The following is a 27,714-nucleotide window of genomic DNA, read 5'->3' on the forward strand; positions in this document are numbered from 1 at the left end:
ATGTTCCCCCTCTCAGATTAATATCTGATGTGAAATTAGTAGGAAAAGATGCACTCCTTAGCCAGGGAGCCCTTCCTTGCGGGAGGATGGGAAGTGGGCGGAAGGGATGATGTTACCTCCCGCTGGCCTTTGATAGTCCGCATCAGTATCTCTTTCATGTCACTGGACCCGAATGGGGCCGCATCAAAGGGCTGTTTCAGAAGAGGAGTTGTGGAGCAGGCGTTGCGGGCTGAACAAAGCCGGGCAGGATTAGCCCGCGGGTCAGTGCCCACCCGCAGCCTGAAGCCTTCGCTGCCCTCTCAGCCCCCTCAGGGCTGTCAGCAAGAGACGAGGCTGGGCATTGCTAGCCTGAGCGTGAGAGATCTGGAAACGCGTCCTCCTGGCAGACACTTGTCCTTGTCCCTCCTCCGAGACTTGGGGCCTCCCCTCCTCCCCCTCCTATGGACCCGAGGTGCAGGCGGGCTTGCAGGCTGGGTCGGGTGACCATTTCCTCTTCCTCCCCACACCGGGCTCCTCCTGAGTTTTTTGCACCTTCATTGAGTCTTCTGAGTTTTTCTTTTAATTTTTAAAAATTACGTAGCTGGGGAAAACTCTACTAACATGAAAGCACATGGCACGTTTTACAGATTGGAACAGGAGGAAGAACAAGGCAGTGACAGGTTGATCATCCCTAACCTGAAGATCCAGAATCGGAAATGCTCCAAAACCTGACACTTCCGATACCACAATCGGAAAGCTCTACCCCCTGGAAGTTTGCTGCAGGCACAAAATTATTGAAGAATGTTGTATAAAATCACCCCAGGCTGTGTGTAAAGCATGGATGAATTCTGTGTTTGGACTTAGGTCTCCTCCCCAGGGCATCCCATGTGCAGGCAGAAGTCCCCACCCAGGTAAGAGAGAAAGCCCCACCCTGGAAGCACTTGCACTCCAAGCGCCTAGGATAAGGCGAGGTTGCCTGTGTCCACTGAAGCAGGTGAACAGGACAGGCGCGCTTACGATGCTCAGCTTGTGTCTGGGTGACACACTGGGTGAAATGAAGGCTGTGGACCAGCGGGCATCTGGGGTCCCGCTCCCAGGGGGCCCTCACTTGCTCCGAGGGTGCAGCAGTATCACCGAGACAGCAGATGCCCGGGACCGGTAGGAAGTCAGGATGGGCACTGTCACCTGGCAGTCGCTGGTGTGGTGAGCCTGAGCCCTGGGTCTCGGGGACACTGGACTGCATCACACCTGCCTGGGCTCGGGCCGCTTGGCCGAGCAGCTAACCCGGTCCGGTGGTTCCAAGCAGCCCCAGGTAAGGCGTGTGCCAGGGACTTGCAGGGCAGCCAGAGGGCGGTGGCTTCGAGCACTTGAGTGCTGTGGGCACCGCTGTGGACGCCTCAGCATCTCCTGTGTCTGGCTTCAGGTTGCTGGGTGAACCGATGGAGCCTGGGAGGTGGACTGCGTCTATGTTCTCCTCCTCCTGTCCCCGTTCCTGGGCGGCTCCTGCTCAGCCTCCTCCTCTTCCCTGCCTCTTCCTCCTCCTCCTCCTCCACGGACCTACTCTGGCTTCCTCCACCTCCCGCTTCCATCTCCTCCTCCTCCTCTTCTTCCTCCTCCTCTCAGTACTTTCAATCCTGTGGTTTTAACAATTTCCCCTGAGCAAGCTGGGCCTACAGGCACCTCACGAGGTTCTGCCTTTTAGTGTGTCTTTTTACCCCAGTGCTGGGCACAGAGAATGTTTGTTAACCATGTGAAGACATGACAGACACAGAGGGTGTAGAAGCAAGGCTCCCTGCACTGTGAGCTCTGTCTCCCTCGGTCTCACCTCAGGGCCTTGGGAGCAGGGACATGGGAACAGCCTTTCCCGGCCACCCGCTCCGCCTGCGCGTGGGGCGCCTGCTCCTGGCTGCCTGCCTTTCCTCTGCCGCAGCAGGAGGCACCGGAAAGCCCCACTTGACTGTCACTTTGGAGGCCCTGTGGTCTGCGTCTGTCCCCATGCTGGGGCTCAGAAGTTGGCAGCGACAGTCCTGCTCTACCCAACGCGACTGTGGGCCGCACCTGGCTGTGCTCTGGGTGGCACCAGGAAACAATGGGACTGTGAAAGAGGAGGAAGAGACTTCAGAAAACCAAAGCAAGTGACAAGACACCCCCAGCAAGTCAGTGACAGGGTTTGCTTCCAGATTGGCTGTCGGTGGCCCTGAAAAGCCACATCCTCTGAAAAGCCCTAAGAATGTGGCCTGAGGAGGCAGGCAAGCACGGCCGTGGGGCAGGAGCAGCGTCGAAGGCCTGCGGCTGGCTGTGGGCACTAGAGTAGAGGGTGACAAAGACAAACCCTGTGTGTGCGGGGCGGTAAGGTGTGCCACCCTCTGGGCGGGAGGCAGGGCATAGGCCCCATGGGAGGAGGTGTGGGAGACAGCGCTGCCCTGGCGGCTCGTTCTGCCCTGGGGCGAAGCCTCTGGGAGAGGGGTCCAAGTGGGCTCGGCCCCGGTCCCTGTGAGCTGCTCAGGCAGGGCCACAGTGAGTGTGACCCCGAGGAGCCGGCCTGGTGAGGAGCTGGGGCAGATGTGAGCAAGGCAGCTCCCAGCCCTGTCCTCGGAAGCCATGGAGGGAGGGGGGGGACCACACTCAGGTCAGCAAGGCGTCCTGGGTGTTGTCAGGAGACACCAGACGCTTAGCTCTCCGATGCTCTAGCTTTGTGTCTGACCGAAGAACACATCCCGAACCTTAGCACTCTGCTCACACGACCAGGCGCCGCCAGCTGTCCACATGGACAGAGCATCTAGGGCAGGTCCTGGCTGGCCAGACGGCTGCCCGGAGTGGAGGCGCTGCCGAGGGACTCAGGCTTCTGTGTGCACCTGCCGCGGATCGGTCCCTACGGGCGTCCGTGCAGACCACCCTGCAGGCTCATGTGTCGCTGTCCACCTTTCCGGGTGGCGAGGTCCTTGTGCAGACACTGGGAGGGTGCCTCGTTCCTGGCCCAACCCCGCTCAGCTCCAGCTATGCTTTCCTTGACAATAGAGACTTTGTCTTCAGTGGAAGAGGAAGTCAGGCATGACGAGCTGCAGCTGAAAACTCGCGGAGACTTTTGATCTTTCTTTCCGTGCAGCTGAGGTCAGGTGCTGTCCCCTCTCTCCTCACCTCACCTGCTGATCAGGGAGATCACCTGTCGCAGTTTGCCAGGGACCTACGGGGTTTTTGCGATGTGAGGCTTCCTTCCTTCCTTCCTTCCTTCCTTTCTTTCTTCTCCTCCCTCCCCTCCTTCCTTCCTTCCTCTCTTTCATTCTTCTCCTCCCTCCCCTCCTTCCTTCCTTCCTTCCTTCCTTTCTTTCCTTTCTTTCTTTCTCCTCTCTGTCTCTTCCTTTCTTTCTTTCTTTCTGTCTGTCTGTCTGTCTGTCTTTCTGTCTGTCTTTCTTTCGTTTTTTCTTTTTTGCAGTACTGGGGGTTGAACCCAGGATCTTTGCCCAGCCCTTTTCAAAAGATTACTTTGAGGCAGGGTCTTGCTGAGTTGCTAATTTGCCCTGGCTGGGCTTGAACTTGTATCATCCAGCCTCTGTTTCCCAGAGTACTGGGATTACAAGTGTGTGCCACCATGCCTGGCCAAGGGACATGAGGCTTTCAGTGCCCAAATCAGGAAAGTTGCAGTTAACTGTCGTAGAGAATTGTTCAGTATGAGAATCATTTCCAGTCCAGGGGAATGCAGGTGCGTGACTGGGCCTGCCTTCCCTCCTCCCTGTCCAGGCCCTCATGGAACAGCGTGCAGGCCTCTCATGCACAGCTGCTGCTGCCCAGCCTGCTTCTCACAGCCCTGTACCTGGCTGGATGCTAGTGAAATAGAAACTATCCCGTCTTATGTAGGGACTAACAACAAGAAAGAAGTCTGTTCCCATTCAGTGCAGGTGCACATCTTTTCCAATGTTTTGCCTGGTGGTTGAGTGAATGAAGGACTTGGAGTCTGGTTCTGGTGGGTCACAGTGTTCACTTCTGAATGAGGCTGAGCATCTTTCCAGTACCTCTGGCCACAGGTGTTTCTGGTTCGGTGAGCACCACCTGTGGGCCTTTTGCACAGCATTCGAATGAGCAGGTCATCTTTCCCCTACTTAGTGTTGTTAAGGAAGAGGCAGATTTTATGGAATTCTAGTTCCATTGTTTGGTCTTGGGGAAGATTTTCGACCTCTGTTGGATTTGTTCTTTTTTTTCATCTGTGAAGTGGGAATGGACTGTCCTGCTTCCCGGGGTGTACGGGTCCCTGACATGGTCATGCCCAGCAGGCACCAGGCTGTCTCTGCCTTCAGAGCAGCCAGGGTTTCTACAGAGCCCAGCGCCCCAGGGCCTGCGCAGAGGTGTCTGGGAAATGCAGCCTGTATGGGGGAGGCTGGGCAGCAGCGGAGGGGAACTTTTCTTCTCTATGCCTGCATCAGCTCAAAACTGTTGCCCAGGCTGGGGCTTCCTGGGCAGTGCCCTCAAGCTATTTTCACAACTTGTGATCCCAGGAAGAAGCAAGGTCATTCAGGGTCATGGCCCCGTCCACGTGCACCTCAGACCCCACTGGCCCCAGGTTTGGAGACAGTGCTACCCAGCATGCAGGGTCCTCCAACATGGCAACCGCATTCAGGCTTTCAAAAGTTCATCATGATTTCACAACCTTCAGCTGAGCAGTGAGCAGAAAGAGGATTCTCCAGGGCCTGGGCAGAGTTGACCCTTGGGAGCAGCACACCAGCCAGGTTCTCTTTCTGGGTCTCCAGAATTCCTACAGGAGCGGCTGAGGGTCCTGGGCTTTTTCTAGCTGTGCCCTGGGTCCTTGGCAGCCACCACGAAGTGGCTGTTTCTGTCCACTGTGCTGCCCAGCTGCCTAACCCTGCCTCCTGATGACTTAGCTCTCTGGGCTCTGGGGAGAAGGCTGCTGGTTCAATGGGGTAGGTTTCGGGGAGGGAAGTGTGTCAGTGCTTCCTGCCTTCTGAGATTTCCCTGAGGAGATGCACAGCCTTGCCTTCCCTCTCCACCTCCCGGAAGCCAAGCCGGAAGGGTCCCTGTGGGAAGAGGACCAAGCATGCCTGCTCCAATCTGCACACTTGGCTGCAAGAATTTCTCTCCTTCCCCCTAGGTCCTCCCTGGGGCCCCCTATCTGACCCTGGGGTCCAGGGGGCCTACGTGGCTGTCAAGCTCAGTTTCGGCCCCACCCATATGGTTTGTCAGCAATGACAGGGCTCCTGGCTTCTCACTCACCACTCCTTGGTGTAATTCACATTGGTTCAGTGGGGAGAGAGGTGTTTTTGTCAGATCTCTCTCAGGGATCACACAGGCCTAGCTTAGGGTCAGGGAAAAGGAAAGCAGAAGGTCCCAGACATCACAGCATGTCGGGGACACTGAGGCTGGAGCCCAAGCCTCTGGCTCCCGACGCCAGCATGTGTCTCAGCATGTGGACAGCTAGAGGGCTCCTCGCGTGTCATGTGATGGTGACGCAGCCCGGACGCCCTTGCCTCCATGTGTAAGACAGCCTCTGAGCTTTTTATCTCGGTGGAGCCCGAGCAGACTCTTCGCTCACCAGAGATCCCAGAGCCACTCGAAAGCCTTCAATGGGCTGCCTTCCACCAGATGCTGAGGGCCGGGGTCCCGACTGCTGAGCACAATGCCTGAGGGTGGCAAGTCCTCCACAAGTATTGTCAGAACTGAGTTGACCAAATTGTCCCGTGATGGTTTAGGTGTGAACACGTGTTCTAGGTATCAGCCAACCTGTTGTTACTATAATAAAACGCACAAGATGACTCACTTCACGAAGAAAAGAGGCTGAATGAGCTCACACTTTTGGGGCCCAGACCCTGGTGATTAGCCCCTGCTGCGTCCTATCAGGGTGGGAATTCGTGTGCGTCTTGGTGTGTTTCTACTGATGTGTGGTCTCCCCCTGTGCTATAAAGAGAGCTCCGAGGATTCAGCCATGGGGAGTCTGCCCTCATGGGCCAACCTAAGCTAAATACTCCCGAGTCCCACCTCTAACCCCACAGCGGGATTCAGCTCTCAGTGCCACGGACATAAGACTTTGGGGGATGGACTACATTAGTCCTCCCTAAAAGGTTCTGGGGCAGCTCCCAGCATTTGCTGTCACCATTTCCAAGTTTCCTGCTGCCCTGTGGTCATCCCCTCTGCCTGTGAACGCTGAGGCCCAGGGTTTGCTGGGAAGTATCCTCCAGGGATTCCAACCCTAGTCTGACTCGGAGGTCCAGATGCTTTTATTGTTGTTGGATTTTTTTTTTTTTTTGGTGCCGGGGATTGGACTCAGGACCCTGTGCTTTTGAGGCAGGCAGCGACACCACTGAGCTACATCCCTGGCCCCAGATCCTTTTAAAATAGCCCTCTGATACCACGCCATGTGGCCGTCCAGCCAGCAGTGGAGCCGCTGTGCCAGAGCCCAGAGCCCTGGCTCACCTCCGCCAGAGAGGTGAGAACTTCAAGGACTTTAAGAACTCGAGTTGCTGCTCTGCCTCAGATTCTGGGCGCAGTGTGAGGGCCACAGCCACATGAGCTGCATGAACTGTGGCGTCCGCACTCGCGTGCCCCAAAGTTTCCGATTGGTGTCCTGTAAGTGTGGGACCTTCCCAGCTGGGCTTCGAATGCCAAATGCACCGTGGTGTTTACTTGGGACAGGAGCGCTGACGTCCCTTGCACCTGAAGGGACGGTTCCGCAACACGGGGGGCCTGAAACCCTCGGGTGCACGTGTCCCACGTGAAGCAGCAGGATTTGCGCCCCATCCGTGTCCACCTCCCTTTTTGTGGTGCTGGAGCCCACACTTGAGGGCCCGCACCTGCCGGGCAGGACTGTGCTCCGAGCTGTGCCCGGCCGCCGAGCAGAGCCCCTCCAGGATGATGCCCATTGCGGTGTCCACAGGCAGACGGCGGCTAACTGCGAGTGGAGGGCACCGATGAATGAGGCAGCGCCCTGTCAGGCAGGAAGAGTGCGGCTTTCAAACCTGTGGTCGAGGCGAGGATGCAGAATGCTCGGAAACTGGGGGGCTGGGGTCCCCAAGCCCACACCGGACAGGCAGTGGAAGAGGGGAGCCCTGACGTTCTTTAGGTTCTGTTGGGGCGAATCTGGGCCGTCAGCTTCGGCGCCCTGTTTAGTACACACCACACCCACACCCAGTCACACCCACACCCACACCACACGCACGGGACGGCAAAGCTGTTGCCAGAAGAGGGCTGGGCACTGCCTTGGGCTGCAGCCTCGGTGCCCACCACAGTGCCTGTGCAGCAGTGGGCAGCTGCTGCTGGGGGTTGTGGAGGGCGCTCATGCACAGACAGCCCCTTGCTCTGGACAGCCGCTCGCTCCGGAGCGCTCAGGAATGTGGGTGGCCTTCGAGGCCACACTCAGGGCCATCTGGCCCCATCCTTGTCCCCTGGGTCAGGAGCACGAGAGGAGCTGCTAGTGTGAGGAATCTCAAGACCCACTTTGGTGCGGGTCACAGAGTCAGCTCACACACAGGACCAGTGGGGTTCAAACTGTGGGGTGTGCCCTGGGGTGGTGAGCTCGAGGACACAGCGATCTCTCACTCGGGGTCCCAGGGGGCTCTGATCCATCGACCTGAGCTCTAGACATTCTCATTTTTAGTAAGCAGCTCAGGTACGAGCATGCTCCACCCTCTGGCTTGCTGGTCCTGTCCACAGAGGCCACAGTGGGGAGAGTCTCCCAAACCAGTGCCCAGACACTGCATTGAGGAACATGGACAAATAACCTGAGAGCCCCAGGTGGACAGTGGTTTGACATTACGGTACATAAATATGGTAGAATATTGCATGGCCAAGAAAAGTGACGCACGTACACACATGACATGGAAACATGGGAAATGCAGATTCATGATAGGTATAGTAATGTGGGCAGCTCATGGGAAACTAATGGTAGAAACAGATCTGTCTTTTATATTGTTTAGCTTCATTAGCTCACTTATTTTATAAAGATCTTCTCTAGTAGCTCAGGTTTAAAATGATCACATATTTTGCATTTTGTATTCATATCTGTAACAATAAGACAGGAGATGAAATTCCTACCTGTAGGAAGCCGGAGATGACAAAGACACCTGGCCGTGGAGCAGGAAACTCCAGGCAGCTGTGTCCCAGGTCTGTGGGTACCGTCAGTCCTCAGCACCCTGTGGGTGCACTGCCGGGGGCTTCACCCTCTGAGCACTTGCTCTTGTGTCTTTCAAATGACAGTGACACTAATGAAATGGCTGCGACTCGGCGATGGACTGTTGGCTGGAAACTGGTTTGCAGATGCTGATTACTTCCTGTCATGCTGCCAGTGGTGTGCGGGGCGTTTGCCACAGAGCGGACACGCTGGGCCTGGGACGGCCAGCCCCGTGACACATGCCTGGCACACGCCGTCCACCGGAGCTGTGTCCACGGCCCCCATGGGCCAGGCTCAAGGTGTGGACACGGCCACTGCCCACTGCCCACTCACCCTCCTCCTCCCTGGCCCCGTGTACGGGCCGTGTGCCCAGTCCTGGTGTGGATGGAGGACCTGGAGGCCGGGACACCAAGCGTGGCCTCTCCTTTCCTTTGGTGCTGGCACCAGCGCTCTGCCGGGCAGGCCAGCCCCTGGCGGGAGCGCCAGCACACTGCTGGAGAGTCGGGGCCGGGCACCCCCAGTGGGCACTGCCTGGGACGGGCGGGGGAGGGGAATCAACTGGAGGTGGCCGGGAGGCCAGGGGCCTGGTCAGCGTCTCGGTTGCTTCCACACTGTTTACCAACGCTTCCTGCTTCCAAGCCTCCAAGTATGGCACTGCGCGGATGCTGGGACGCATGGGAATATTTACTAAGTGCGGGAACGCACTCGGACGGATACTCGGAGCTAGGCCGTTCTCTGCATGGTCCCCAGCAGGGATTAGGACAGCAGGTCACCATCCAGACCCTTGGAGTCCACTGGAGCCCGGGTGTCCGAGCCCATGGCCTAGGGGAGGGCACGGCCTATGTGTAGAGACCGCAGGCCGCCGAAGGCTGGAGGGAGCTGCTGGCAAGCTCTGTGATTTTGTGCAGCTAAGCCAACCTCTCTGGACTTGGGCGCCCTGGTCTAGAAACGAAGTTCAGCTGTGCCCTGTGGCTGCGTGAGTCTGAGGTGTGGTAATGTGTCAGGCCCTCGTTACAGATTAGTACTCTGGCCCCTTGGATGATGGTGTTTTTGTTAAGTCTTAGGTTTCCACCAAATCTCATATCCTGCCCCAGAATGTTTCCCAGCATCCTGGTTGTGCAATGAAGTTGGATCCACACGTTCCCCTCTGTGTGCAAGGCAAACATCGCGATGTCGCTCCTGAGGATTTGCCTGATGTCCACTTTTTTGCAGCGGTGGCACCTCAGAGCATCTGCTGCTCAAGGCATCCACCGTGCCAGGTCTTTTCTCATTTCCTCCACCCACGCTGGTCTTGGAGATAGTGCCAGCCGGCAAGACAGCAGAGACCAGCCTGAACTGTGGCAGTGTTGCTATAAAATGTCTACACAAATATTTTCTCATTTAATCATCAAGCAACCCCGTGTGTGTGTGTGTGTGTGTGTGTGTGTGAGCTTGCAATTATTACATCTACATCATTCTCCAACTTTACATATGGGTAAACTGAGTCTCAGAGGAATCAAGCAAAGGTAAGAGACCAATGACTTAGTTTCTGGCCATAACCTCTGACTCTAGAGTGTGCCATGGTCACGTGGGGTATAGAAATCAGAGGTTGTGTCAGGGAACCCGTGTTGCCTTCTTCACTTTCTTTCTGCTTGGTTTTCTGTGGGAATCCACAGAAGTCTTAGACATCTTGTGGACCCATGGCTCAGTGAGCAAAGTCACTGGGGACTGGGCTGCGTGGCAGTTTTGCCAGTTGAGCCCAGACTCAAAGCAGCCTTAGGTAGTGCTGACTTCTGCAGGCACAGGACATTTCCTTCAGCAGTTTTGCTTGTGGCTCTGTAGCAGGCCAGGCTCTTTGCAGGGTGCTAGAGACCCACAGTCCCTCCTGCAGGGTCTGGGCCAGACTTCTATCAGTCCTCCATTCACAGGGGAAGAAGAAGGGATACGGACACGGGACTTCGAATCGTGTGGTCTACTTGACTTGATTAAGAGATGGTGAGTAGATTAGCGAAGGGCACTTCTGGGTGTGACTTGGGGACTGTGTCTGGTCCCTGGCCCTTCCTCTCTGGTGCTCTTTCCAGCCCGCTCTGCTCCTGACCACCGTGGACTAAGTTGCTTTGCTCCTCCACCTCCTTCCACCATGAAGTTCCTGCCTTGGAGTGGCTGACCATAGACTGAATCTCCTGAAATTGTGAGCCAGATTAACTTCTCCTTCTTTAAATTGTGGGCATTGGGGATTGTGCCCCAGTGATGGGAAGTTGGCAATACCAGACATTACTTTGCTTTAGGCCAAAGTGCTGGTTAGTTAGTACAGGCTGAATATCTCTTATCTGAAATGCTTGGACTAGAAGTGTTTTGGATTTCAGACTTTTTTGAACTTTTGAGTATTTGCATACACAAATGCGATTGTCTTGGGGGTTGGGCCCCTGTCTAGCCACAATTCATTTACGTTTCATCTTAGACACATGGCCTAAAGCTAACTTTACAGACTATCTGAAATAATTTTGTACGTGAAAAATCTGTGGCACTTTCTTCCTATGACATCATGTCATAGAAAGCTTTCAGATTTCAGGTTTTGGACTAGGGACGCTCAACTTGTAGCAGATTCACACTCTTCCCGCCTGCACATGGCCACTCAGTCTAGAAGGGAGGGGACAGCTAACGCGGCTCTGCCCCTGTGCAGGAAGACAAATGCCCTCCTTCCCAGAGGGCTGTGCCACAGCTCTGCCCCACCCCTGTCCCTGTGACGTGGTGGGTGGCGACCCCTGGGTGGTTCTTTGTGGGAAGAGTCCACAGTGTCCATGCTGCGCCTGGCAGGAGCTGGGCCGGGCCACCCTGCTGCCCCCTTGTGAGAAGTGGGGGTCACATCCCAGAACCTCCCCTTCATACTTGGATGGATCAGGTCCCGTCCCCCCACTACTTTGTGGGGGGATGAAGGAGCAGTGTAGGTTCTTTGAGGTGGTGCCTCAGAAGTCCAGGAAACAAGCAAATAGCAACGAACCCAAAGAAAACAAAAAGGCCAAACACGAGCCCACAGATGGGGGCCCATCCTAAAACACCGGCCGCGTTCTGCCTAAATCAAGACATCTGGTCACTCTGTTTCAGCAGGACAAAGAGCCTTTTTTTCCTAATCCAGGATTTTATGTCTTTAATCTTTTCCAGAAGAAAAAGAGTTCTCATTACGTCTGCATCTTATCACATAACTGTGTATCATAAAGATGCCGTTACCGCCTCTTCCTTCTGATTAACTGGCCCTGAGTGATTCGCGATGATGTTATTAGCTCAGCTCTGCAGACAATGGCACTAGTGTCACCCGCCACTGGGGAGGACAGACCCACGGGCATTGTTGAGCAGTCCTAGGGACCCTCCAAAGCTCTTTGGAATCCACAATGCCGGGTGCGTTCTCTGGCCTGGCCGTGGCTGGGGCCCCCTCTGAGCTGGCTTTGGCGTCCGCAGCTGGAGTCTCAGCCTCCTACAGACTCCACTCCAAAGTTCAGCCTCATCTGCTGACTCGGTTTCCTGAGCTGAAACAGCAGAAGGGGTTGGAGATGTTGCACCTGGGGCCAAAAGCAAACAGGTGTCCCTCTGCCTGGCAGCACCGGCTGGAAGGCAGCAAAGATGGCCACCGTCTGCAAATTCTGCCATGGAGTCGAGAGGGAAGTGCGGGTGTTGCAGGCAGCCACGATGGCTGTGATGGGATGAGGGTGACGAGTGGAGACGGTGTGAGCAGAGAGCCCTCACTGTCACTTTCGGCTGAGCACCCTCGGTGGCAGGACAGACACCTGGGAGCACAGATTGGCCAGTGCCTTTCACACCTGGCTCCTTGTTAGATGCACCTGGCCCAGGTGTTCCTCTCCCCCTGGGAGCCTGGTGTAACCATGGCAGCCAGGTGGGGCCTGGGCGTGGTGTGTGAACACAGTGTCAGCCGCAGCTGGCTGGCTCAGTCTCCCTTGACACCCAGGGCCCTGCCTGTGGCTCCTCAAGGGAAAGCCTGAGCCATGGTCTTCCTGCTGCATGGAGAGGAGTGAGGGGAACGGGCCGAGGATGGTCTCAGAGAAGGGAGAGAGCAGCTGGTGAGAGGCTGGAGCTGAGATGCCCACACCTGCCTGGGTAGGAGGCGACACTGCCCTGGGCAGGAGCCCTGGGTGCACCCCAGGGAGAGGCGCAGCAAGGCGGAGGGGCAGACTGGTGAGGGCACGGTGCAAGGCTGAAGGTGCGTGTCAGCCCAAGAGGGAGACACTGGTGCTTTACAGGGTCAGTGGGATCATATATATCGTACACCCACATGCACACACACGCTCATGCACACACCCACGTGAGTGATCAAAACACGTGGCGGACACTTAAATCAAAGAAAACATCACAGTGAAAGACACATTGCCAACGATCCCCCTCATGATACCCTGCTCTTTGAACACACTCATCCCACCGTCCCTGCCACTTTCTGAAGCAGCTCTGGAGTCCTCTTTTGTTAGTATCTGTATGAGGTGTGATAAAGAATACAGAGAATGCTGCTGCTGAGCGCCATCCAACGGAAAGGCGGGTTCAGAACACTGACTCTGTGTTCTCTTCCACCTTAGTCACTGCATCTGGCACCGTGAGACTTCTGACTCTTCCCCAAAGTCAAAATGACCACAAAAAGGGAAACGTTTTGAATCCATTCAGGACACTGAGGAAGCCAGGACAGCGCAACTGAAGACCCCCAGGAGAGAGGACTCCAGAGCTGCCGCAGGAAGGGGTCAGGTCGATGGGGAGAGTGTGTGCGAAGCACGCGTGCAGGGAGAAGGCCCAGTCTCAACTCACTCCTAGTGGTGCCCACAGCCCAGCCAGTGGCCCAGACTCTCCATCTGGGGGCTGCCAGGTGCTCAGCCCTGCGCCCTTCTCGGCGGAGAAGAGCCAGCAAGCTGGCGCCAGGCAAATCGGATTCTGCTGCCTCTGTTTCATGGATGTGGCCAAAACCAGAATCACTGGCTCTGTGCTGCAGAACGTGCTGCGCCACACAGAAGGACTTTGGGATCTTTCTGTGCTTTCCTTCCCTAAGGTACTCTTCAGACACGGGCATTCTCTTTACAGCTGGATGTAAGCAAAGCCGTTTTGGAGAGAAACTTGGAAGGTGTCACTCGGAGGTGTGTGCATGGGTTCATCACACTGAAAGCACACACAGACCACCGGGCTCAGCAAGGACACCACCATCAGCTTGGGGGAAGTTCGGCGTCCCTCGTCCCTCACAGGCAAGCTCGGGCGACTGGTAGGTTTCTTGGGAGAGCAAGAAAAGTGTGAACAGAAGCAGGCCATGGAGGAGCCGTCCAGAAGCATCTGGAGCATACCCTGTGCATGCCCTTGGGCATTTGCGGTTCAGTGCCGGCCTTCCTGCCCTTGGGGAACTCTGAGGTGAGGTCCAGAAAGTGCGGGAAAAGCGTTTGGGCAGTGGAGGGAGATGGCACATCCCCATGCCCCAAGCCCTTGCTGGTCTCGGGGTCTCTCCTTGCCGGGAGCTCCCTGGGCTGGTGTGGATGTCTGGGACCAGCATCTGCACCGACAGGGCCTGGTGGCCTGGGTGTGCCAGTACGTGTGGCCGCTGGCAGGGCACGGTGTGGGCCCCCATGGCCAACCCCACAGACACGTGTGGCAGTGCTGGGCGCTGTGTTGGCCTGTCCCTGCGATGTCCTGCACATCTCAGACCCCGATGGCTCCGCCCCGGGAGCCTGTCCCCGGTCTCAGGTCTCAGGATAACACATGCTGGGCACTGAGGCAGAGCTCACTGGCCCAGTGTTGGAATCAGCAACCTCCGTGCAGAATCGGGGATTATGTGACTGACAGTGGCCGTGAGGTGAGAGCCAGCCAAGGCTGAGGGCCGAGCACAGTGCAGCGCACGGGTGCCTGCTGAATACACGGCAGGCACACAGCTTCAGGCCCGGCTACTGGCATAGCATCGGGGGGTGACGGGTGCAGGCTCCGGTTTGAGCAGCACCCACGACCACATCTCCTGTCGCCTTTCAGGGTTCACCCAATCGGGACCACAGAGCCCTGGCAGCTTCCTGGGGTCTGGAACCGGGTGTGGCTTCAGTAAGGCCGCGGGAACTTGGGACCAGGCTGAGTGGTGTGAGTCCCCACCCGTGACCGAGACAAGGTGGATGTCTGTTACCACCGTGTCCACTGTGAGGGGTGGCACAGAGCCCCTTACAGCGCAAATGTGTGCTTTATAACACAGATCTGAAGGAGGAGGAATCACTTTCCACGGTTCCTCAGCCTTGGCCAGTGTTGCTTTCTATCCCCTCCTTGTTGGAAACACAGCTCCCTCCCCCTCTAGTGGAATTTAAAAGCCCAGAGAAGAAGGGGCAGAAACTTAGCTGCAGGTGCTGCGAGGCCTGGAATCGCCTTGGATGCACCCGAGCTCACACCAGGGGGACACGGCCACCACCGCACAGCGAGGGTCTTCCCGGTGTGTCCTCTCGCCTCTGCTCAGCCACCAGGCTCCTGGAGGGCAGGCGGCAGTTAGATAATGATCATTAGGAGAGAAGGAGGAGGAGGCTCTGGGCCTGCTAGCTGCTGTCCTTCCTGGAAAATAGCCTGGAGCTGTGGTTTGAAATCTGAGATGCTCTTTCAGGATTAGTTGTTTCCAAAAACCACATCACATGGAAAACCCAGAGCCACAGAAACTGGGCCAGGCCAGAGCTGGACACACTGTGGTGACCTGACCTGGTCAGGTGGCTCGGGCAGGGCTGAGTCTCACCTGAGCATCCTCCAGGAGCCGGGGGTGCAGATGCCGGAGAGAGGTCTCAGCTGGCCTGGCACAGGCAGGCCCTCACGCTGAGTGAGGGGTACCTCAGGGACTGCCTTCCTCGAGGCCTTTCCTATCTCCCGTGGGATCCTCAGTTTTCTGTTACCTGACTTCGTTCAGTGTTTATCGGGACACACATTCTGGGCAACTGGCATCCCATCCAGTTCCCCAGGGCTCAGCTCCCTGCTGGGCTCCAGGGGCTCTCGGGTGTGAATGGTCAGGGTGCGAGGCCTGCAGACAGGCCATCTGGGAGCTCCTGCTGGCAGCATGCTCAGCACAGAGCCCTGGGGTGGCGTCAGGTCTCGCTGTGCCTGATAGAGGCAGGGGCCCTGGGGCTGTTACCCACCAACCTGGTAGGGTTGCTCTTAGCTCCAGCCGCTATAACAAAGGCACCATGGGATGGGGGTGGCTTTCAAACAATAGAAACACTTTTTCCACAGCTCTGGAGGCTGAGAAACCCAAGACCAAAGCACTGGCAGGTTTGGCTTCTGGTTCATAGGCAGCATGATCAAAATATACAGTGAATGTGGAGATTTAAAACAAACTTATTTACAGTAAAAGACACTGCTGTGAGTTCCCCTTGAAGTCCTCCCCCTCCCTTTGAACACATCTATCCCTTTGTGCTTCCCACTTTCTGAAGGAGCTCTGGAGTCCTCTTTCACGAATGTCTTTACAAAGTATGATTAAAAAAGTACGGTGAATGCTGATGCTGAGTGCCATCCAGTGGAAAGGCAGGCTTGTAAAAAGATGCTGCTGCGTCCTCATCCTCCTTATTCACCACGTCTAGTGTAGCGAGACTTCCCGCTCTTCCCCAAAGTCAAATGATCACGAAAGGGAAACATTTTGAATCCATTCAGGACATCGAGGCAGCCAGGACAGCACAGCTGAAGACCCTCAGGAAAGAGGACTCCAGAGCTGCTGTAGGAAGGGGCCCGGATGCCGGGAGGAGTGTGTGTGAAGGGAGGGGGTCCATGCTAATGTCTTTCCCTGCAGTCGATTTTCTTTGATTTCAGCATTCCCTGAGTTTCTGATCACCCTCTGTAGCTAGCTGTGTGCTCCTGTGGTGGAGGTGTAAGGCAGCCCTCCGGGCTCACTAGTGCTGACCTGCGCGCGGTCCCTTTTCACCACCTGGTCCGTCAGATTGCTGCGACATTTTGCTTGCAGCCTCCCAAACTCTGGCCACCTTGAGGAGAAGCAAACAGTGTAACCAACAGTGCTTCCTGTTGGGAGCCTACCTGCTCCGCCCAGAGGGAAGGCGTTCACCAGTCCCTGCTCAGTTCTTGGCTCTCCGCCTGCGGTGGCTCTGTGCCCGGGTAGGGGGTGTATTGTCCAGACGCTTGAACCAGGAGAAGAGCGGACACGGGTGAGATGGCTGGGCCGTGGGGGTGCTCTGATGCCTGGTGGGGGCTGGGGCGGCCATGCTGGGAGGCGGTGCTGAGAGAGAGGAAGGCCAGGGTCTGGAAGTGCTTTAGCTGAGATCTCACATGAGACCCCTTTCTCACGTGCCCAAAGATTGCTGGAATGATTTAAGTGGCCCTTGCTGGGCGCCACTGTCAGCTGAAGCCACATGGGCCACCCGATACCTAGACCAATGTTTGCATGATGACCCCTCCAGCCTGGCTGATTGTGTGAAGCACATGCCACCGAGTCTGCTGTCTTAACCTCTTTTACCGTGCCACTGAGCACGTCACACTGCTGCACAGTCCTCACTGGAGTCCGTCTCCAGAGCGGTTCCCTCTTCTCCAGCGGACACTTGCACCCGCTGCACACAGACGCCTTCTCCCTGTCCCCAGAAGCCCCCCCACTCCACTCACTTTCTGTCACAGAGTTTGACTGCTCTGGGTCCCTCGAGAAGTGTGTATTTTCTCGATGGCGTGTCACCTCTGCACCCCGTCCCTGTGGTAATGTAGGTCAGAGCCCTTCCTGGCCCTGCTGAGTGCTGGCCACTGCCTGGGAAGTGGACAGCACCTCGTGTCCATGTCTTCATGCCCCGAGGGACATTTGGGGAGCTTCCACCTGACTGCCTGAGATCCTGCTGCTGGGACGGAGGTGAGACTGTCCACCCATGTCCCTGCTTCCGGTTCTGCAGTGTCTCCAGGTGGCCTGGCTGACCCTCCGATGGCGCTGTGTCAGCTTTCGAGGAACCGCCTTGCTGCTTTCCACAGCGGCTGCCGTGGCCCTCTTGGCCCAGAGAGCCACGCCTGCTGACAGGGCTCCTGTGTCCCCGCTCCCTTGCTGCTGGCCGCCGTTGGCTGAGCTCTGTGATGGCAGCCTTGCGGCGGCGAGGTGGCCCGGCGGAGCCCTGTGGTCTCGGGCTGGAGGGAGCCAGCTATCGGCCTGCTGTGTGGGGGAGCCCAGCTCTTCCTCAGCCCTGGCTCTGCAGGGCAGCCCTCTGCACTCGCCCACCTCCGTTTCTGGATCCCCTGGGGTCCCTACTTCCTCAGGGGACCCCTGGGTCTTCTGCAGAGAGGGCACTTCTGAGCTCCCTGCAGAGCCAGCTGCCCTCACCCACCTTGGGCCACGGGGACCTGCTCTCTGCTGGGCCTCAGCTCCAACAGCAGCCTGTACACAGAGGGCCTCCCTGCGCGCAAATGCGGGAACAGTGGTGCCACGCCAGAGACACAGACTGCGTTAGTGCTGTCCTCAGATACTGGCTCAGGAGCCTGAGTTCTGTTAGCTTTCCATGGCTTCTGCTGGGTTTTCTGGTCCGTAATCTTATCGCCTACAAAGAGTGGTGATTTTGCTTTGCCTCTCCCTTCTTCCTCTGTTTATATGTTCCAGCATGATTTTCTTCCATGATAGTGGCAGCGGTGTCTTTATCTTATTCCTGATCTTCTAGCGCAGTTCCTAGAATTCTGCCTTTGAGGGAGAATTAATGTCCTGATCTGAGGGAGGCATCTTATCCTGCCAGCCAAGGACTCTGTGCTGCTATTTTGCTGGGGATTTCCTCAGTCAAGTGGAGATGGAGGGTCAATGCTCTTCCACGTCCATTGAGTGTTCAGCAGGCAGTTTCTCTTTGACGTCTTCGCCTAGTGAATTCTGCTAGTGCATTCCTGAAATCACACCATCCGCGTGAAGAGCAGAGTGCGCCTGAGATTCGGGGTGTGCCAGGCCACATCCCCACAGGAGGACAGCTGGAAATGGGCCAGCTGTGGCCGCCAGCTTCCCAGGGTTAGGACGGCTCAGGATGTTCATCGTTTCTGAATTAAACAAATGAAGACTGTGACTCAGCTAGAGGCAGCATAATAAGAACTGAGGTGGATCTATATTTAGCAAGGCAGAGACACATGGGGAAGATGGAGACTTCCTCATTCCCAAGCGGGAGGGTTTCTTTGAAGTTCAGAGCTCTGGTTCTCGTTGCTGTCTTTGCCTCCCTCGCCCCAGCCCCAGATGTTTCCCTGAAGATGGCTGAGGCCCCCAGGATGGTGTCAAGGTTGGTGGGAAGCAAAGTGCTGCCATGTGCATCCCTGGGCTCCCCGTCCCTGCAAGGACAGCCGTATGGTACCAGCTTCCTCCTTCCCCAATGGGTGGTTTGTTCCCCTGCTGCATATACCACCCAGTATGACTTTGAGGAGCACAGTAGTCCTCTCTTAGCAATCAGGGGTGTTTTCCAAGACCCTAAGAGGTTACCTGAAACCCAGATAGTATCACCCTACACACAAAGACTGTAGGTTCTATTTGGTGTCTTCATTGTACCTGAAGATTTTATTCTGTAGGGAACAGGGAAAGGGGACGTTATCAGAACCTCTGCAGTAAGTCCTAGACTCCTGTGAGCCACAGCAGTACACGGCGAATTACAGGAAAGTTTACAGGAAATTACAGAATTACAGGAAAGACTGAGAAGAAGCTGAGCTTTGGGTCTGATCAGTGCTGCTCTGGGCCGCAAAGACGAAAGCCCCCAGCTTACTGCACCTTTTATTCAGTACATCGGGAGAAACAGATGTAACAAATGACTCGCAGAGAGTTCAGTGCATCCGCGTAAATAAGATGTAACAGTCCAAGAACAAGGAGGAACAGAGTAGATGTTTGCTCCTCCCAGGATGTTCTCAGCTCCCAGGATGTTTCTTGTCCTGGAGAATCACAGCATCACCGGATCACTGAGGTCCCAGCTGTGACCGGAGGCCAAAATGGAGTTATGTCTCGGAATTCCATAGCTGGGCTGTAGGCAGGAGAACTAGGCTAACCAAATGATTTTTTCCTAAAATTATGTAGCACTACTCCTGACATTATTCTTTTGTTTTTTGTTGGGTTTTTTTGGTACTGGGGATTGAACTTGGGACCTTGCGCTTGCAAGGCAGGCGGTGGAACCACTGAGCTAAATCCCTGGCCCCAATTCTTTTGTTTTTTGAGACAGGGTTTCTCTATGCACTTCAAGCTGGCCTTGAACTCTCTGTGTAGCCCAGACTAGCCTCAAACTTTCTGCAATCCTCCTGCCTCAGCCTCCCAAGTGCTGGCATGACAGGCATGAGTCACCACACCTAGGTCAAAGACTTAGTTCTGAAAGGTTCCTGTCTCCTGAATCAGCAAGATCTAACAGCAGCTTCTTCATCAGCAAATACAACTTCTCCAGGAATTTTATGTTTCCCAGTCTAAACCTGCTACCTGAGAAGGCAGCGTATGTAGCACGGATTTGCTGGGCAGAGGGACGATTCCCAGCCCAGCTGGACAGAGCAGGACAGCCCAAGATTTTACCCTTTTACTAAGAACAGTGCACAATTTACACCTTAAGGGACTTTTTGGGCTGGGGTGCTGTTCAGTGTGGGCACCTGCCTAGCATGCATGAGGTCCTGGGTGTCATCCCTGGAACCAAAAAGCACAGACACAAACAGAAACAAACCCAAATTCCCCAAAAGTATGAATTTGTGAATTGCTTCTGGAATTTTTCCATTTAATATTTTTGGACCACATTTGACCATGGGCAACTGAGACCTTGAAAAACAAATCCATAGATAAAGGGAGATGGCTGTGGATTTTTAAACGTGGTGTTGATGTTAACACATTAAATGCCCACCGCCAAAGCAAGCCCTGGAGAGCATGTCACTGAGAAACAAGGTCTGGGTTTTGCTTCTCCGTGGGTTCTAATTTGCTGTAATTCTTTTGGCAGGGAGATGAGGTGGGAGAGATTGCATAGATTCTCTTAGTTGAGAGAAGACAGTGAACACGGAAGCCAGGACCACTCAGTACTGCTGCCCGCTGCAGACACAGTGCTCGGCTTCCGGTGTTGTACAAAGCGTGTCACCCTCCTGCCAGGTGGGTCCCCCTGGTCTTGGCAAGGCTGCTGTGACGATGCCCGTAGCCTGTGTTCTGCACAGGAAGAGGCAGACCCAGGTTTCTGGGTCACTGGTCTCTGCTGTTCTGCTTTGTCTGTCCTTGCACCAGGGTGGTCTGTCCCTTGGGGCAGCTGTTAGCTTGCTGGGGGCTTCTCAGGGGAAAAGACCGGGAGGGGTGGCTTTGTTCAGTGACGACAGCGGGAGAAGCACAGGAGTGTCAGGGCTCCGGTCCCTTGGGCAGAGAAAGCCAGGCTGATCTGGGGTCGAGAGTAAGCAGGAAGTGTACTGGGTGGGTGGGCACCTTCTCCGAGGAGCAAGGGAGCCAGCCCTGGGTGCGCATCCTAAGCAGCGCCAGACTCCAAGCAAGGCCACTTCTAGGCAAAGAGGCTTTGCCGGAGAAGAGACAACACACCTTTCCGACCATCGTGTGGATGTGGGGTTCTGTGTGTCCCCTCTTCCTCTGAAAGAGTATTTTGTTGATTCTGAAGAGGAAGGAGAAACTTGTTAGATGTGTGCTGCTTGTCCGTGAATGACGCCTTCCTCAGATCCAAAGCATCATGGCTCTGCTCTTTCCTCCTCCTGCCCTGCAGGAGGCTGAAGACCTGTGTCCACCCTGCAGTCACCACCAGGGAGGGCCTCCACCTGTGACCTTGCTCGGGGCTGGGCCCAGCGAGGGCTGAGTGCCTGCCCAGTGGGTGAGGCCCCTGGTTCCTGTCTAGCACTGGGGAGAAAAGGGGCTGAGGGCTGTTTTTGTCCCCAAACCTCTGGAAAAATTCAGTGACATGGAGGGAAGGACAAAGAATCCGCAAAACTCCTCCTGTCCGTCCCTTTGTTTTTATCCCCGGAGTCAGTGGAAAAACCAACCCTTCCCGAGGTGGCCGCCCTGCAGCAGCAGGCACGCCCTGGCCTGTGTGGAAGCACGTAGTCATGGAGACCGGTGCCACTGTCTAACTAAAACAACCCACGCAGCGGGACTGTCCACTTTGCTGGAGGAGGTCGGCTGGGAGACATGGGCTCCCCTGCGGGCAGCTGCACCCACCTCAGCAGGACTACTCACCCCGTCAACCAGCAGTACTTGCCTGTTGTGAGTTCATTTCGGTTCAGGCTCTGACACTCCGGGACTGTCTTCCAAGTGTGAAATAATGTTGCAGTCCTGGCCCTCGCTAAGCAGCTCTCCACACCCAAGCTGCTTTTTGCAGAGCACAGGGCGCGGCTGGGCTCGGCCAGGCCTACGGTAGACGGAGAGAGAGCAGTGGGGACAAACCCATCCTCCCAGCGCTTCCAGCTTTGCAAGCATAAAAGAGAACAAAATCAGAGAGGCCAATGGGAAAATCGCACCGAGAGTGCCCAGCCCAGGGCTCGTGGCCTCAGACGGGTGTGCCAGTGCAGGCACTCAGACTCCACTCCTGCCCGACACAGCCGGACCCGCAAGGCATCCTCTTTAGTGTGGGCACTGCACAGGTGGCACTGTGGGTCAGCATGAGGGGCTGGGCACTGTGCAGGGCAGCTGCGGGGTTCCCCGTGGGCCGGGCGCTTGACCGCCTGCCAGGGGGCTGGCTGGCCGACCTCGGCACTCAGGTGCTTGGGTTGTCTCGATCCAGTTTGTGTGTATAACACACGCACACACATACACACACACGCACACACACACATACACACGCACACACACATACACACGCACACACGCACGCACACACACGCACACACACATACACACACACACATACACACGCACACACATACACACATGCACACACATACACACATACACACGCACACACACACACACGCGCACACACACACGCACACACATCACACACACACATCACACACACACGCACACACGCACGCACACAATACAAAAGCAGGCCTTGCCTGAAAGTGGCTGTGAACACGTTAGCTGTCTGTGAATCTTCCTCACCTCTGAGCCCCGAGTTCTGTCGGGACAGGAGGAAGGTGCCGGCTCCCTCTGTGGCGGGGCACTTACGGGATTTTCTGTAGCCACACTTTCCCTAGATGCTGGAGCGGCCTCTCAGAGAGGCCAGGACCGTGGGCTGTTGGCCCTGCTCATTTTGGGGAAAGCCATCCTCTGCGTGGCCTCCTGGCCTCTGCTCTCTGCCTCCTCTGTACCCCAGCATGCACCCTGAGTGCTGTGCTCCAGACCAGGCAGAGCCCTCACCTGAGGTCCCCAGGTCAGGGACACAGACCCCCTGTGCACAGGTCTGTGGCCCCTTTCCCAGCCTGGGTGTCAGGAGAGGTTCAGGGCGCCATGGCCTTGCAGGGACGGAGCCCACTGTGGGCAGGGCGGTGAGGGACCAAGAATGGAAGCTCCTGTCCGACTGTAGCTGATCAGATGCCTGGAACCCACCAGACTCCAAGGGCCCTAGCCCCTTCTCCCTCAAAGCTTCCTACTTAAGATGGTGATTGAAAAATACAGCGAATGTTTAATAAAAAATGTATCACAGTAAGAGACACAGTACATTGACGGCCTCAAAAAACTCCCTCTTACTTAGCCTATCACACTTCCTACAGCAGCTCTGGAGCCCTCTTTCCTGAAGGGCTTCAGTTGAGCTGTCATGGTTGCTCTGATGTCCTGAATCGATTCAAAACATTTCCCTTCCATGGTCATGTTGAGTTTGGGGAAGGGCCGAAAGTCACAGGGTGCCAGAGCCGGTGAATGAGGTGGATGAGGACGCAGTGTGGTGTTTTCTGAGCCGCCTTTCGTTGGCTGGTGCTCGACAGCAGCATTCTCCATATTTTTGATCACACTTCATAAAGACACTCAGGAAAGAGGATTTCTAGAGCTGCATCAGAAGGTGACAAGTATGTCGGGATCAGTGTGTTCAAAGTGAGGGGGAGGATTCTGAGGGGATTCATGGCAATGTGTCTTCAACTGTAATACGTCTTTAAAGACTGACGCAGTCATCATGTTTCCATCACACTTTGCACCTCTGTGGGTGCCCGCCTGCCCCCGGGTCCGCTCCTGCGCCCAGCATGGCTTCCAGGTGCCACAGCATCTGCACCGCCGTGGAGGCAGAGAGCAGAAGCCAGGAGGCCACGCAGAGGGTGGGGCGGGTTTGAGGCCGAGCAGGCTCAAGCGAAACCCTGGCTTCTCCGCCGATGGCTTAGGGCGCCACACGCCTCACTGGACCAGGACCCCGCGTTCCGAGTCCTGGCCCAGTGGTGTCACTCCTCCTGCTGTGACCTGGGGCTGTTGACTCCCTTTGCCCTGGTTCAGGTCCTCCTCATCAAGTGACGGGCCAGGGCAGGTAACCTGCAAGTCTGTGGGACCCGGGGGCGCCTCCGCCCTGGGTGCCTGTCCAGGTGTGCACCATGGGCCGGCCTGTGCTTGCAAGAACACACGGGGGCCTGGATTCTGGTTGTTAGGGCACACCCCCAGCCACCCACGGCTCAGGGGCGCAGGGCCCTCCTGTTCCCTGTGGCCCGGGCTCTGACTCACCTGCCTGCTGCCTTTGTTCTTTGGACGGGGACTTTCCATTTGTTGCATACACTTAGATCACTCTTTGACGGGCTGCCTTTCTAAGTATTTTGGTTCCTGACTTGGGAGACTCTTGCTGCTTTTCTTTTCTTATGGTGAGTTCCTCCCTGTGTGCCTAAGTTTTTGCTGGGAGCAGTCAGTGTAACCAGCTGGGCTGGTGAAATTTGGGTCTCCCATGGGTGCCAGAAGCTACAGTAGGGCTGGGAAAAGAATTCAAATGCAAAGCCCTATCTGCCTCTTTCTTGTCCCCAGTTTTATAAACAGAGCAAACCTATAAGTGGAAACCATAATCTGGCCTCTGGCGATGAGAACTTTTGGGGTCTGGCTCCATCTTTCTGTCTTTGGAGTCAATGCACACGGCAATATTTGCCAGGTAAGTGGGGCTGGAGAGTGAGCCCGTGAGGTCGCAGAATCTACAGTCACAGAATCCCGCTATCTCATCCCCTCCTCTGCTCTCCCTGGCCCTCAGCCCTCGCACACCTCCTCCCTTAGGCTGGGCATGTTGGCCGGGCCTTGCGTTCACACAGCTCGCCTTCTCAGGGCCTCCTTGCCGGAGTCCCTGCCCTCAGGGTGCACGGTGTCCCAGTGAGTCAGCTCTGCAGAGCTGCTCCGGCTGCCCCTCCTGGGAACACAGTCCCTGTGCCCTGCCCATGCGTAGATCTTGGGCACTGTCATTGCTGGCCTCCATCTACCTGTGGGCAGGGAGGGACACTTTGCCACCAGCCCCAGGGTGGGGACCAGAGCCAGCTCTCCTTTCTGAGTATTGGGCTTCTGGCACCACGGCTGTGGTTGGCATCGAGGTGGAGCTGGGCGTCACTCTGGCCTCGGATGGGATCCCTGGGACTTGCCATAGGGAGCTTGGCAGGCTGACGGCGCCAGGGAGAGGTGCTTGGCCTCGGCTCCTCCTGCTCCATGGGGGTCTGTGTTCTCCTGTATTTCTTGACGACCCCGGGCCCCCAGCAGGAGTCAGCCTTCAAGGTCTGACTCTGGCGGTGGAGAGCACATGAAGTCTCCACAGGGCCTGTTGCCACCAGCCTGGATCTGCTGAGCCCACTGGCCTTGCAATGTCTCGAGAGACACCTGGGTTCCTGGCTCTTCTGGAAGCATGAGAACCTTCCTCGGGAAGGAAGTTAGTCCAGCAAAGAAGGAAGCTGCATTTCATCCTCACACTCCGGGGCAGGTTGGGAGCCAAATGACCCCGGTTTAAGCTCTGGCTCTGCACCTTACTAGCTGTGTGACCCTGGGCCCGTTCCTTAACCTTTCTGTGCCTCAGTTTCCTCATCTGTCAGGGCTGCTATGAAGTTTAAAGGAACATAACAGGGAAATGTATAAAGCACTGGGGGCTTTGTGTGGTATAAGGCAAGCATATTGCAGAAGCATCCGACACTGCCGGGAGCCCTTGCCCTGTGCCCTGGAGCAGGCGCTGTGGGTCCCTGAGCCAAGGGTCTGAGGCACAGCCAGCACAACACGACTCTGGGAGTTGTGACCGGGGCCCGCCCCCTTGAGGCCCCTTGGGCGCCTGGCACCGTGGCCCAGCTGCTTTTCCAGGCTCTCTCCCTTGAGGAAGTGGCCGGCAGTGGAATTCTCCCAAGTAGTTACAGCTGCTGTCTCTCCCTCGTGCACCGGGGTTGCTACTCCAGACGGACAGACTTTAAAACCGTATTTCTAGTACTCAGTTCTGTCCACAGCTTTATTGGCTCCAGATCAGCAAAAGGAAGCGAGGTAAGAAGTGGGCACAGAGCTCCGCCCTTCACCAGGGCAGTCAGAATGGGGGACGCATCCTCCCTGAGCCGTGCTTCCCGCTTTGGGCTCGGGATTCTTTCCTCTCGCGGTTGAGACATGCACAGCGGATTTGAAGTGGGTGAGAAGCGTTTTCTGTGTGTGTGCGCAGCTCTCTCCTCCTCCGCAGGGCTGGTTGGGATAAACGATTCTTCCTTACTGCTTCCAGGTGCTGACCAGGGTCTGTCACAGGGGTCCCCCCGGACAATCAAAGGACTCTGGAGGTGGCTTCTCACCCCGAGCAGTGGGCCTCACATGCTGCTGCAGTGAGGCTGGAGCCTCAGGCTGCCGTTGCCCGGGACTGTGTCCTTCTTCCATCTGCTCCCACCCCGCCCCGCCCTCACACTGCCATCGGGCCCCAGCAAAGCCACGCACAGGGAGCCACAGACCCCGCCAGGATCTGTGTCCCACCAGCCCGAGCCCCAGACACTGCGTGACCCTGGTGGGGACTCCAGCATCCTTCTAGCCTCTGCTCCTCTTCCAAAAGGAAAATCTGTGCTTCCACGATGCCGTGATGATTCACTGAAATACTGCAGCGAACACCACCTACACGCGCACTCGCTCAGCAGGCTTTGTGCTGCCTGCTGTTGTGGCACGGATTGCCAAGAAGCAGAGGCCCGGGCACTTGCGTGAGTGTCCGCCGTATCCCAGGCTCTCTCAGGGCCTTGTCTGTCCTGGACCCTGCGATATCCATACCCTCGCAACTCACACGAAGTCCTCCCGGGATCCTTTGTTCTCTGGGCCTCCGCACCACCTAGTAAGATGTATTATTAAAATGGATTTCACATGTTTTGATTTTCTTTTCAGTGGCTGCCAGACCATGTGTGGTCTTGTTTATCCGGAATCTTCGTCACTGGGGTGGGCTGCAGGCCCCGGACTTCTGTCTCCCTGTCCTCGCTGTGCAGTGGCTGGGTGCGGGAGCCCCTGTCCGTCCTCAGTCCTTTCGTCCTTGATGAAGGGCCCCTTGGCTCTGCCTGGTTGCAGCTTCTGACCTTGCTCAGCCTCTCTGTGGGACAGGGGTCTTCTGACACGGGGTGAGCAAGCCGCTGGGTCCTTCGGTCCCTGCTTCTGCATCTTCCCCTTCCGGGTTCCTCTCTTCTGCCAGCCACTGGGGGGCGGCCGAGTGCTCCCTGCCCTCCCAGCATCCCCTTGGATTCGGAATCTCATGGCTTCCTGTCTCTGCTCCCCATTACCAGACCAAGACGAGTCACTGTCTCCTCTCCAAGGTTCCTTTGTCCGTGAGCCCCGGTCCCCATGTCCCTCCTGTCCTGCTGTTCATGTCCCTCCTGTCCTCCTGTTCATGTCCCTCTCTCTCCACTGCCCACATGCCTCCAATCTTAGCCCAAGAGAGGGATTTCAACCACAGTCTGGCAGCAGGGCTCTGCTTAACCAAATCCATGGTGCCCAGGTTAGAAAGATGGCTGAGCACGCTGAGCCCCTAGGTGTTGGAACGTGGTCAGAATGGGAAGGGTTTGGTACAGGAGGACAGAGACCCCAAGATGCAGTCAGGTTTTCACCCGAGTCCCTCAGCAGCACCAAGGCCTCTGGCCCCCTTCTGCCTCATCAGCCTGACCCCTGCTCGTCCAGGTTCCCTGTGTCACAGAGTTCCCCATCATCACAGCACGGTCTCACCTGTGTCCACAGCCCCCACCGAGGCGGGGCCTTGCCTCACCTTGGCACAGGGCTGCCCTGGGAACTGTGAGGTCGGCCACTGGTGCACTGTGTGGGGGTGAGTTCAGAACAATGCCCAAACCTGTTGGCCGGCTCCCTGTGTCACCTGTCCACACGAGGACGAGGTACAGCATCCCTGCCCGGCGGGTGGATGTGTCCACACATCCTCTCCACACCTGGGCTCCTCCTGGTTACCTCCTCAACACCGTCTCTCAGGTCACAGTTATTTTTAGGGCAGAGGCTGGATTTTGTATCTGTCTTCCCAGGGCCCAGCATAGAGTCTACAATAAAGCATGCATTAAAACTTTATCAAATTAATCTGTCAGTGGATTTCCTCAGTGTACCAAAATATTACCAGGAAATCCTTTGTCAAACAAGATTTGAAAGAGGATAAACTCATGGTAGGGATTTATTTACTGCAACATTGTGAAGCAATATTTTAAGGGTTCCAGCCAATGATTTTATACCTGTCTTCTGTTTTTATGGTATTGGAGAGGAATGATTATATCCAAAGTGAATCTGAAACCTTTCAAGATGGATCAACAACAAAAACTTGAGTTACTCATTGTTACTGCTCACTGCTTGGCCTTTGCTGGGCTGTGTGGTAGAGCAGCTGTCTGCATCGTTTTTGGCCTCAGGGACC

General features: G+C 56.1%; 1 long non-coding RNA gene across 2 annotated transcripts in view; it reads left to right on the top strand.

Moving 5' to 3' along the window:
* Positions 1 to 26,190, top strand: part of LOC110350879 (uncharacterized) — a 36,720-nt gene extending 10,530 nt beyond the window's left edge. For both annotated transcript variants that reach the window (XR_002397808.2, XR_002397809.2), the window contains exons 4-5: positions 627 to 25,343; positions 25,570 to 26,190. This is a non-coding gene — a long non-coding RNA (uncharacterized LOC110350879). The remainder of the gene's footprint in view (positions 1 to 626; positions 25,344 to 25,569) is intronic.
* The last annotated feature ends 1,524 nt before the right edge of the window (positions 26,191 to 27,714 follow it).

Source organism: Heterocephalus glaber, unplaced genomic scaffold, assembly GCF_053883595.1.
Source record: "Heterocephalus glaber isolate CG9 unplaced genomic scaffold, H.glaber_assembly_v1.0 deba00000331, whole genome shotgun sequence".
Lineage (NCBI taxonomy): Eukaryota > Metazoa > Chordata > Mammalia > Rodentia > Bathyergidae > Heterocephalus > Heterocephalus glaber.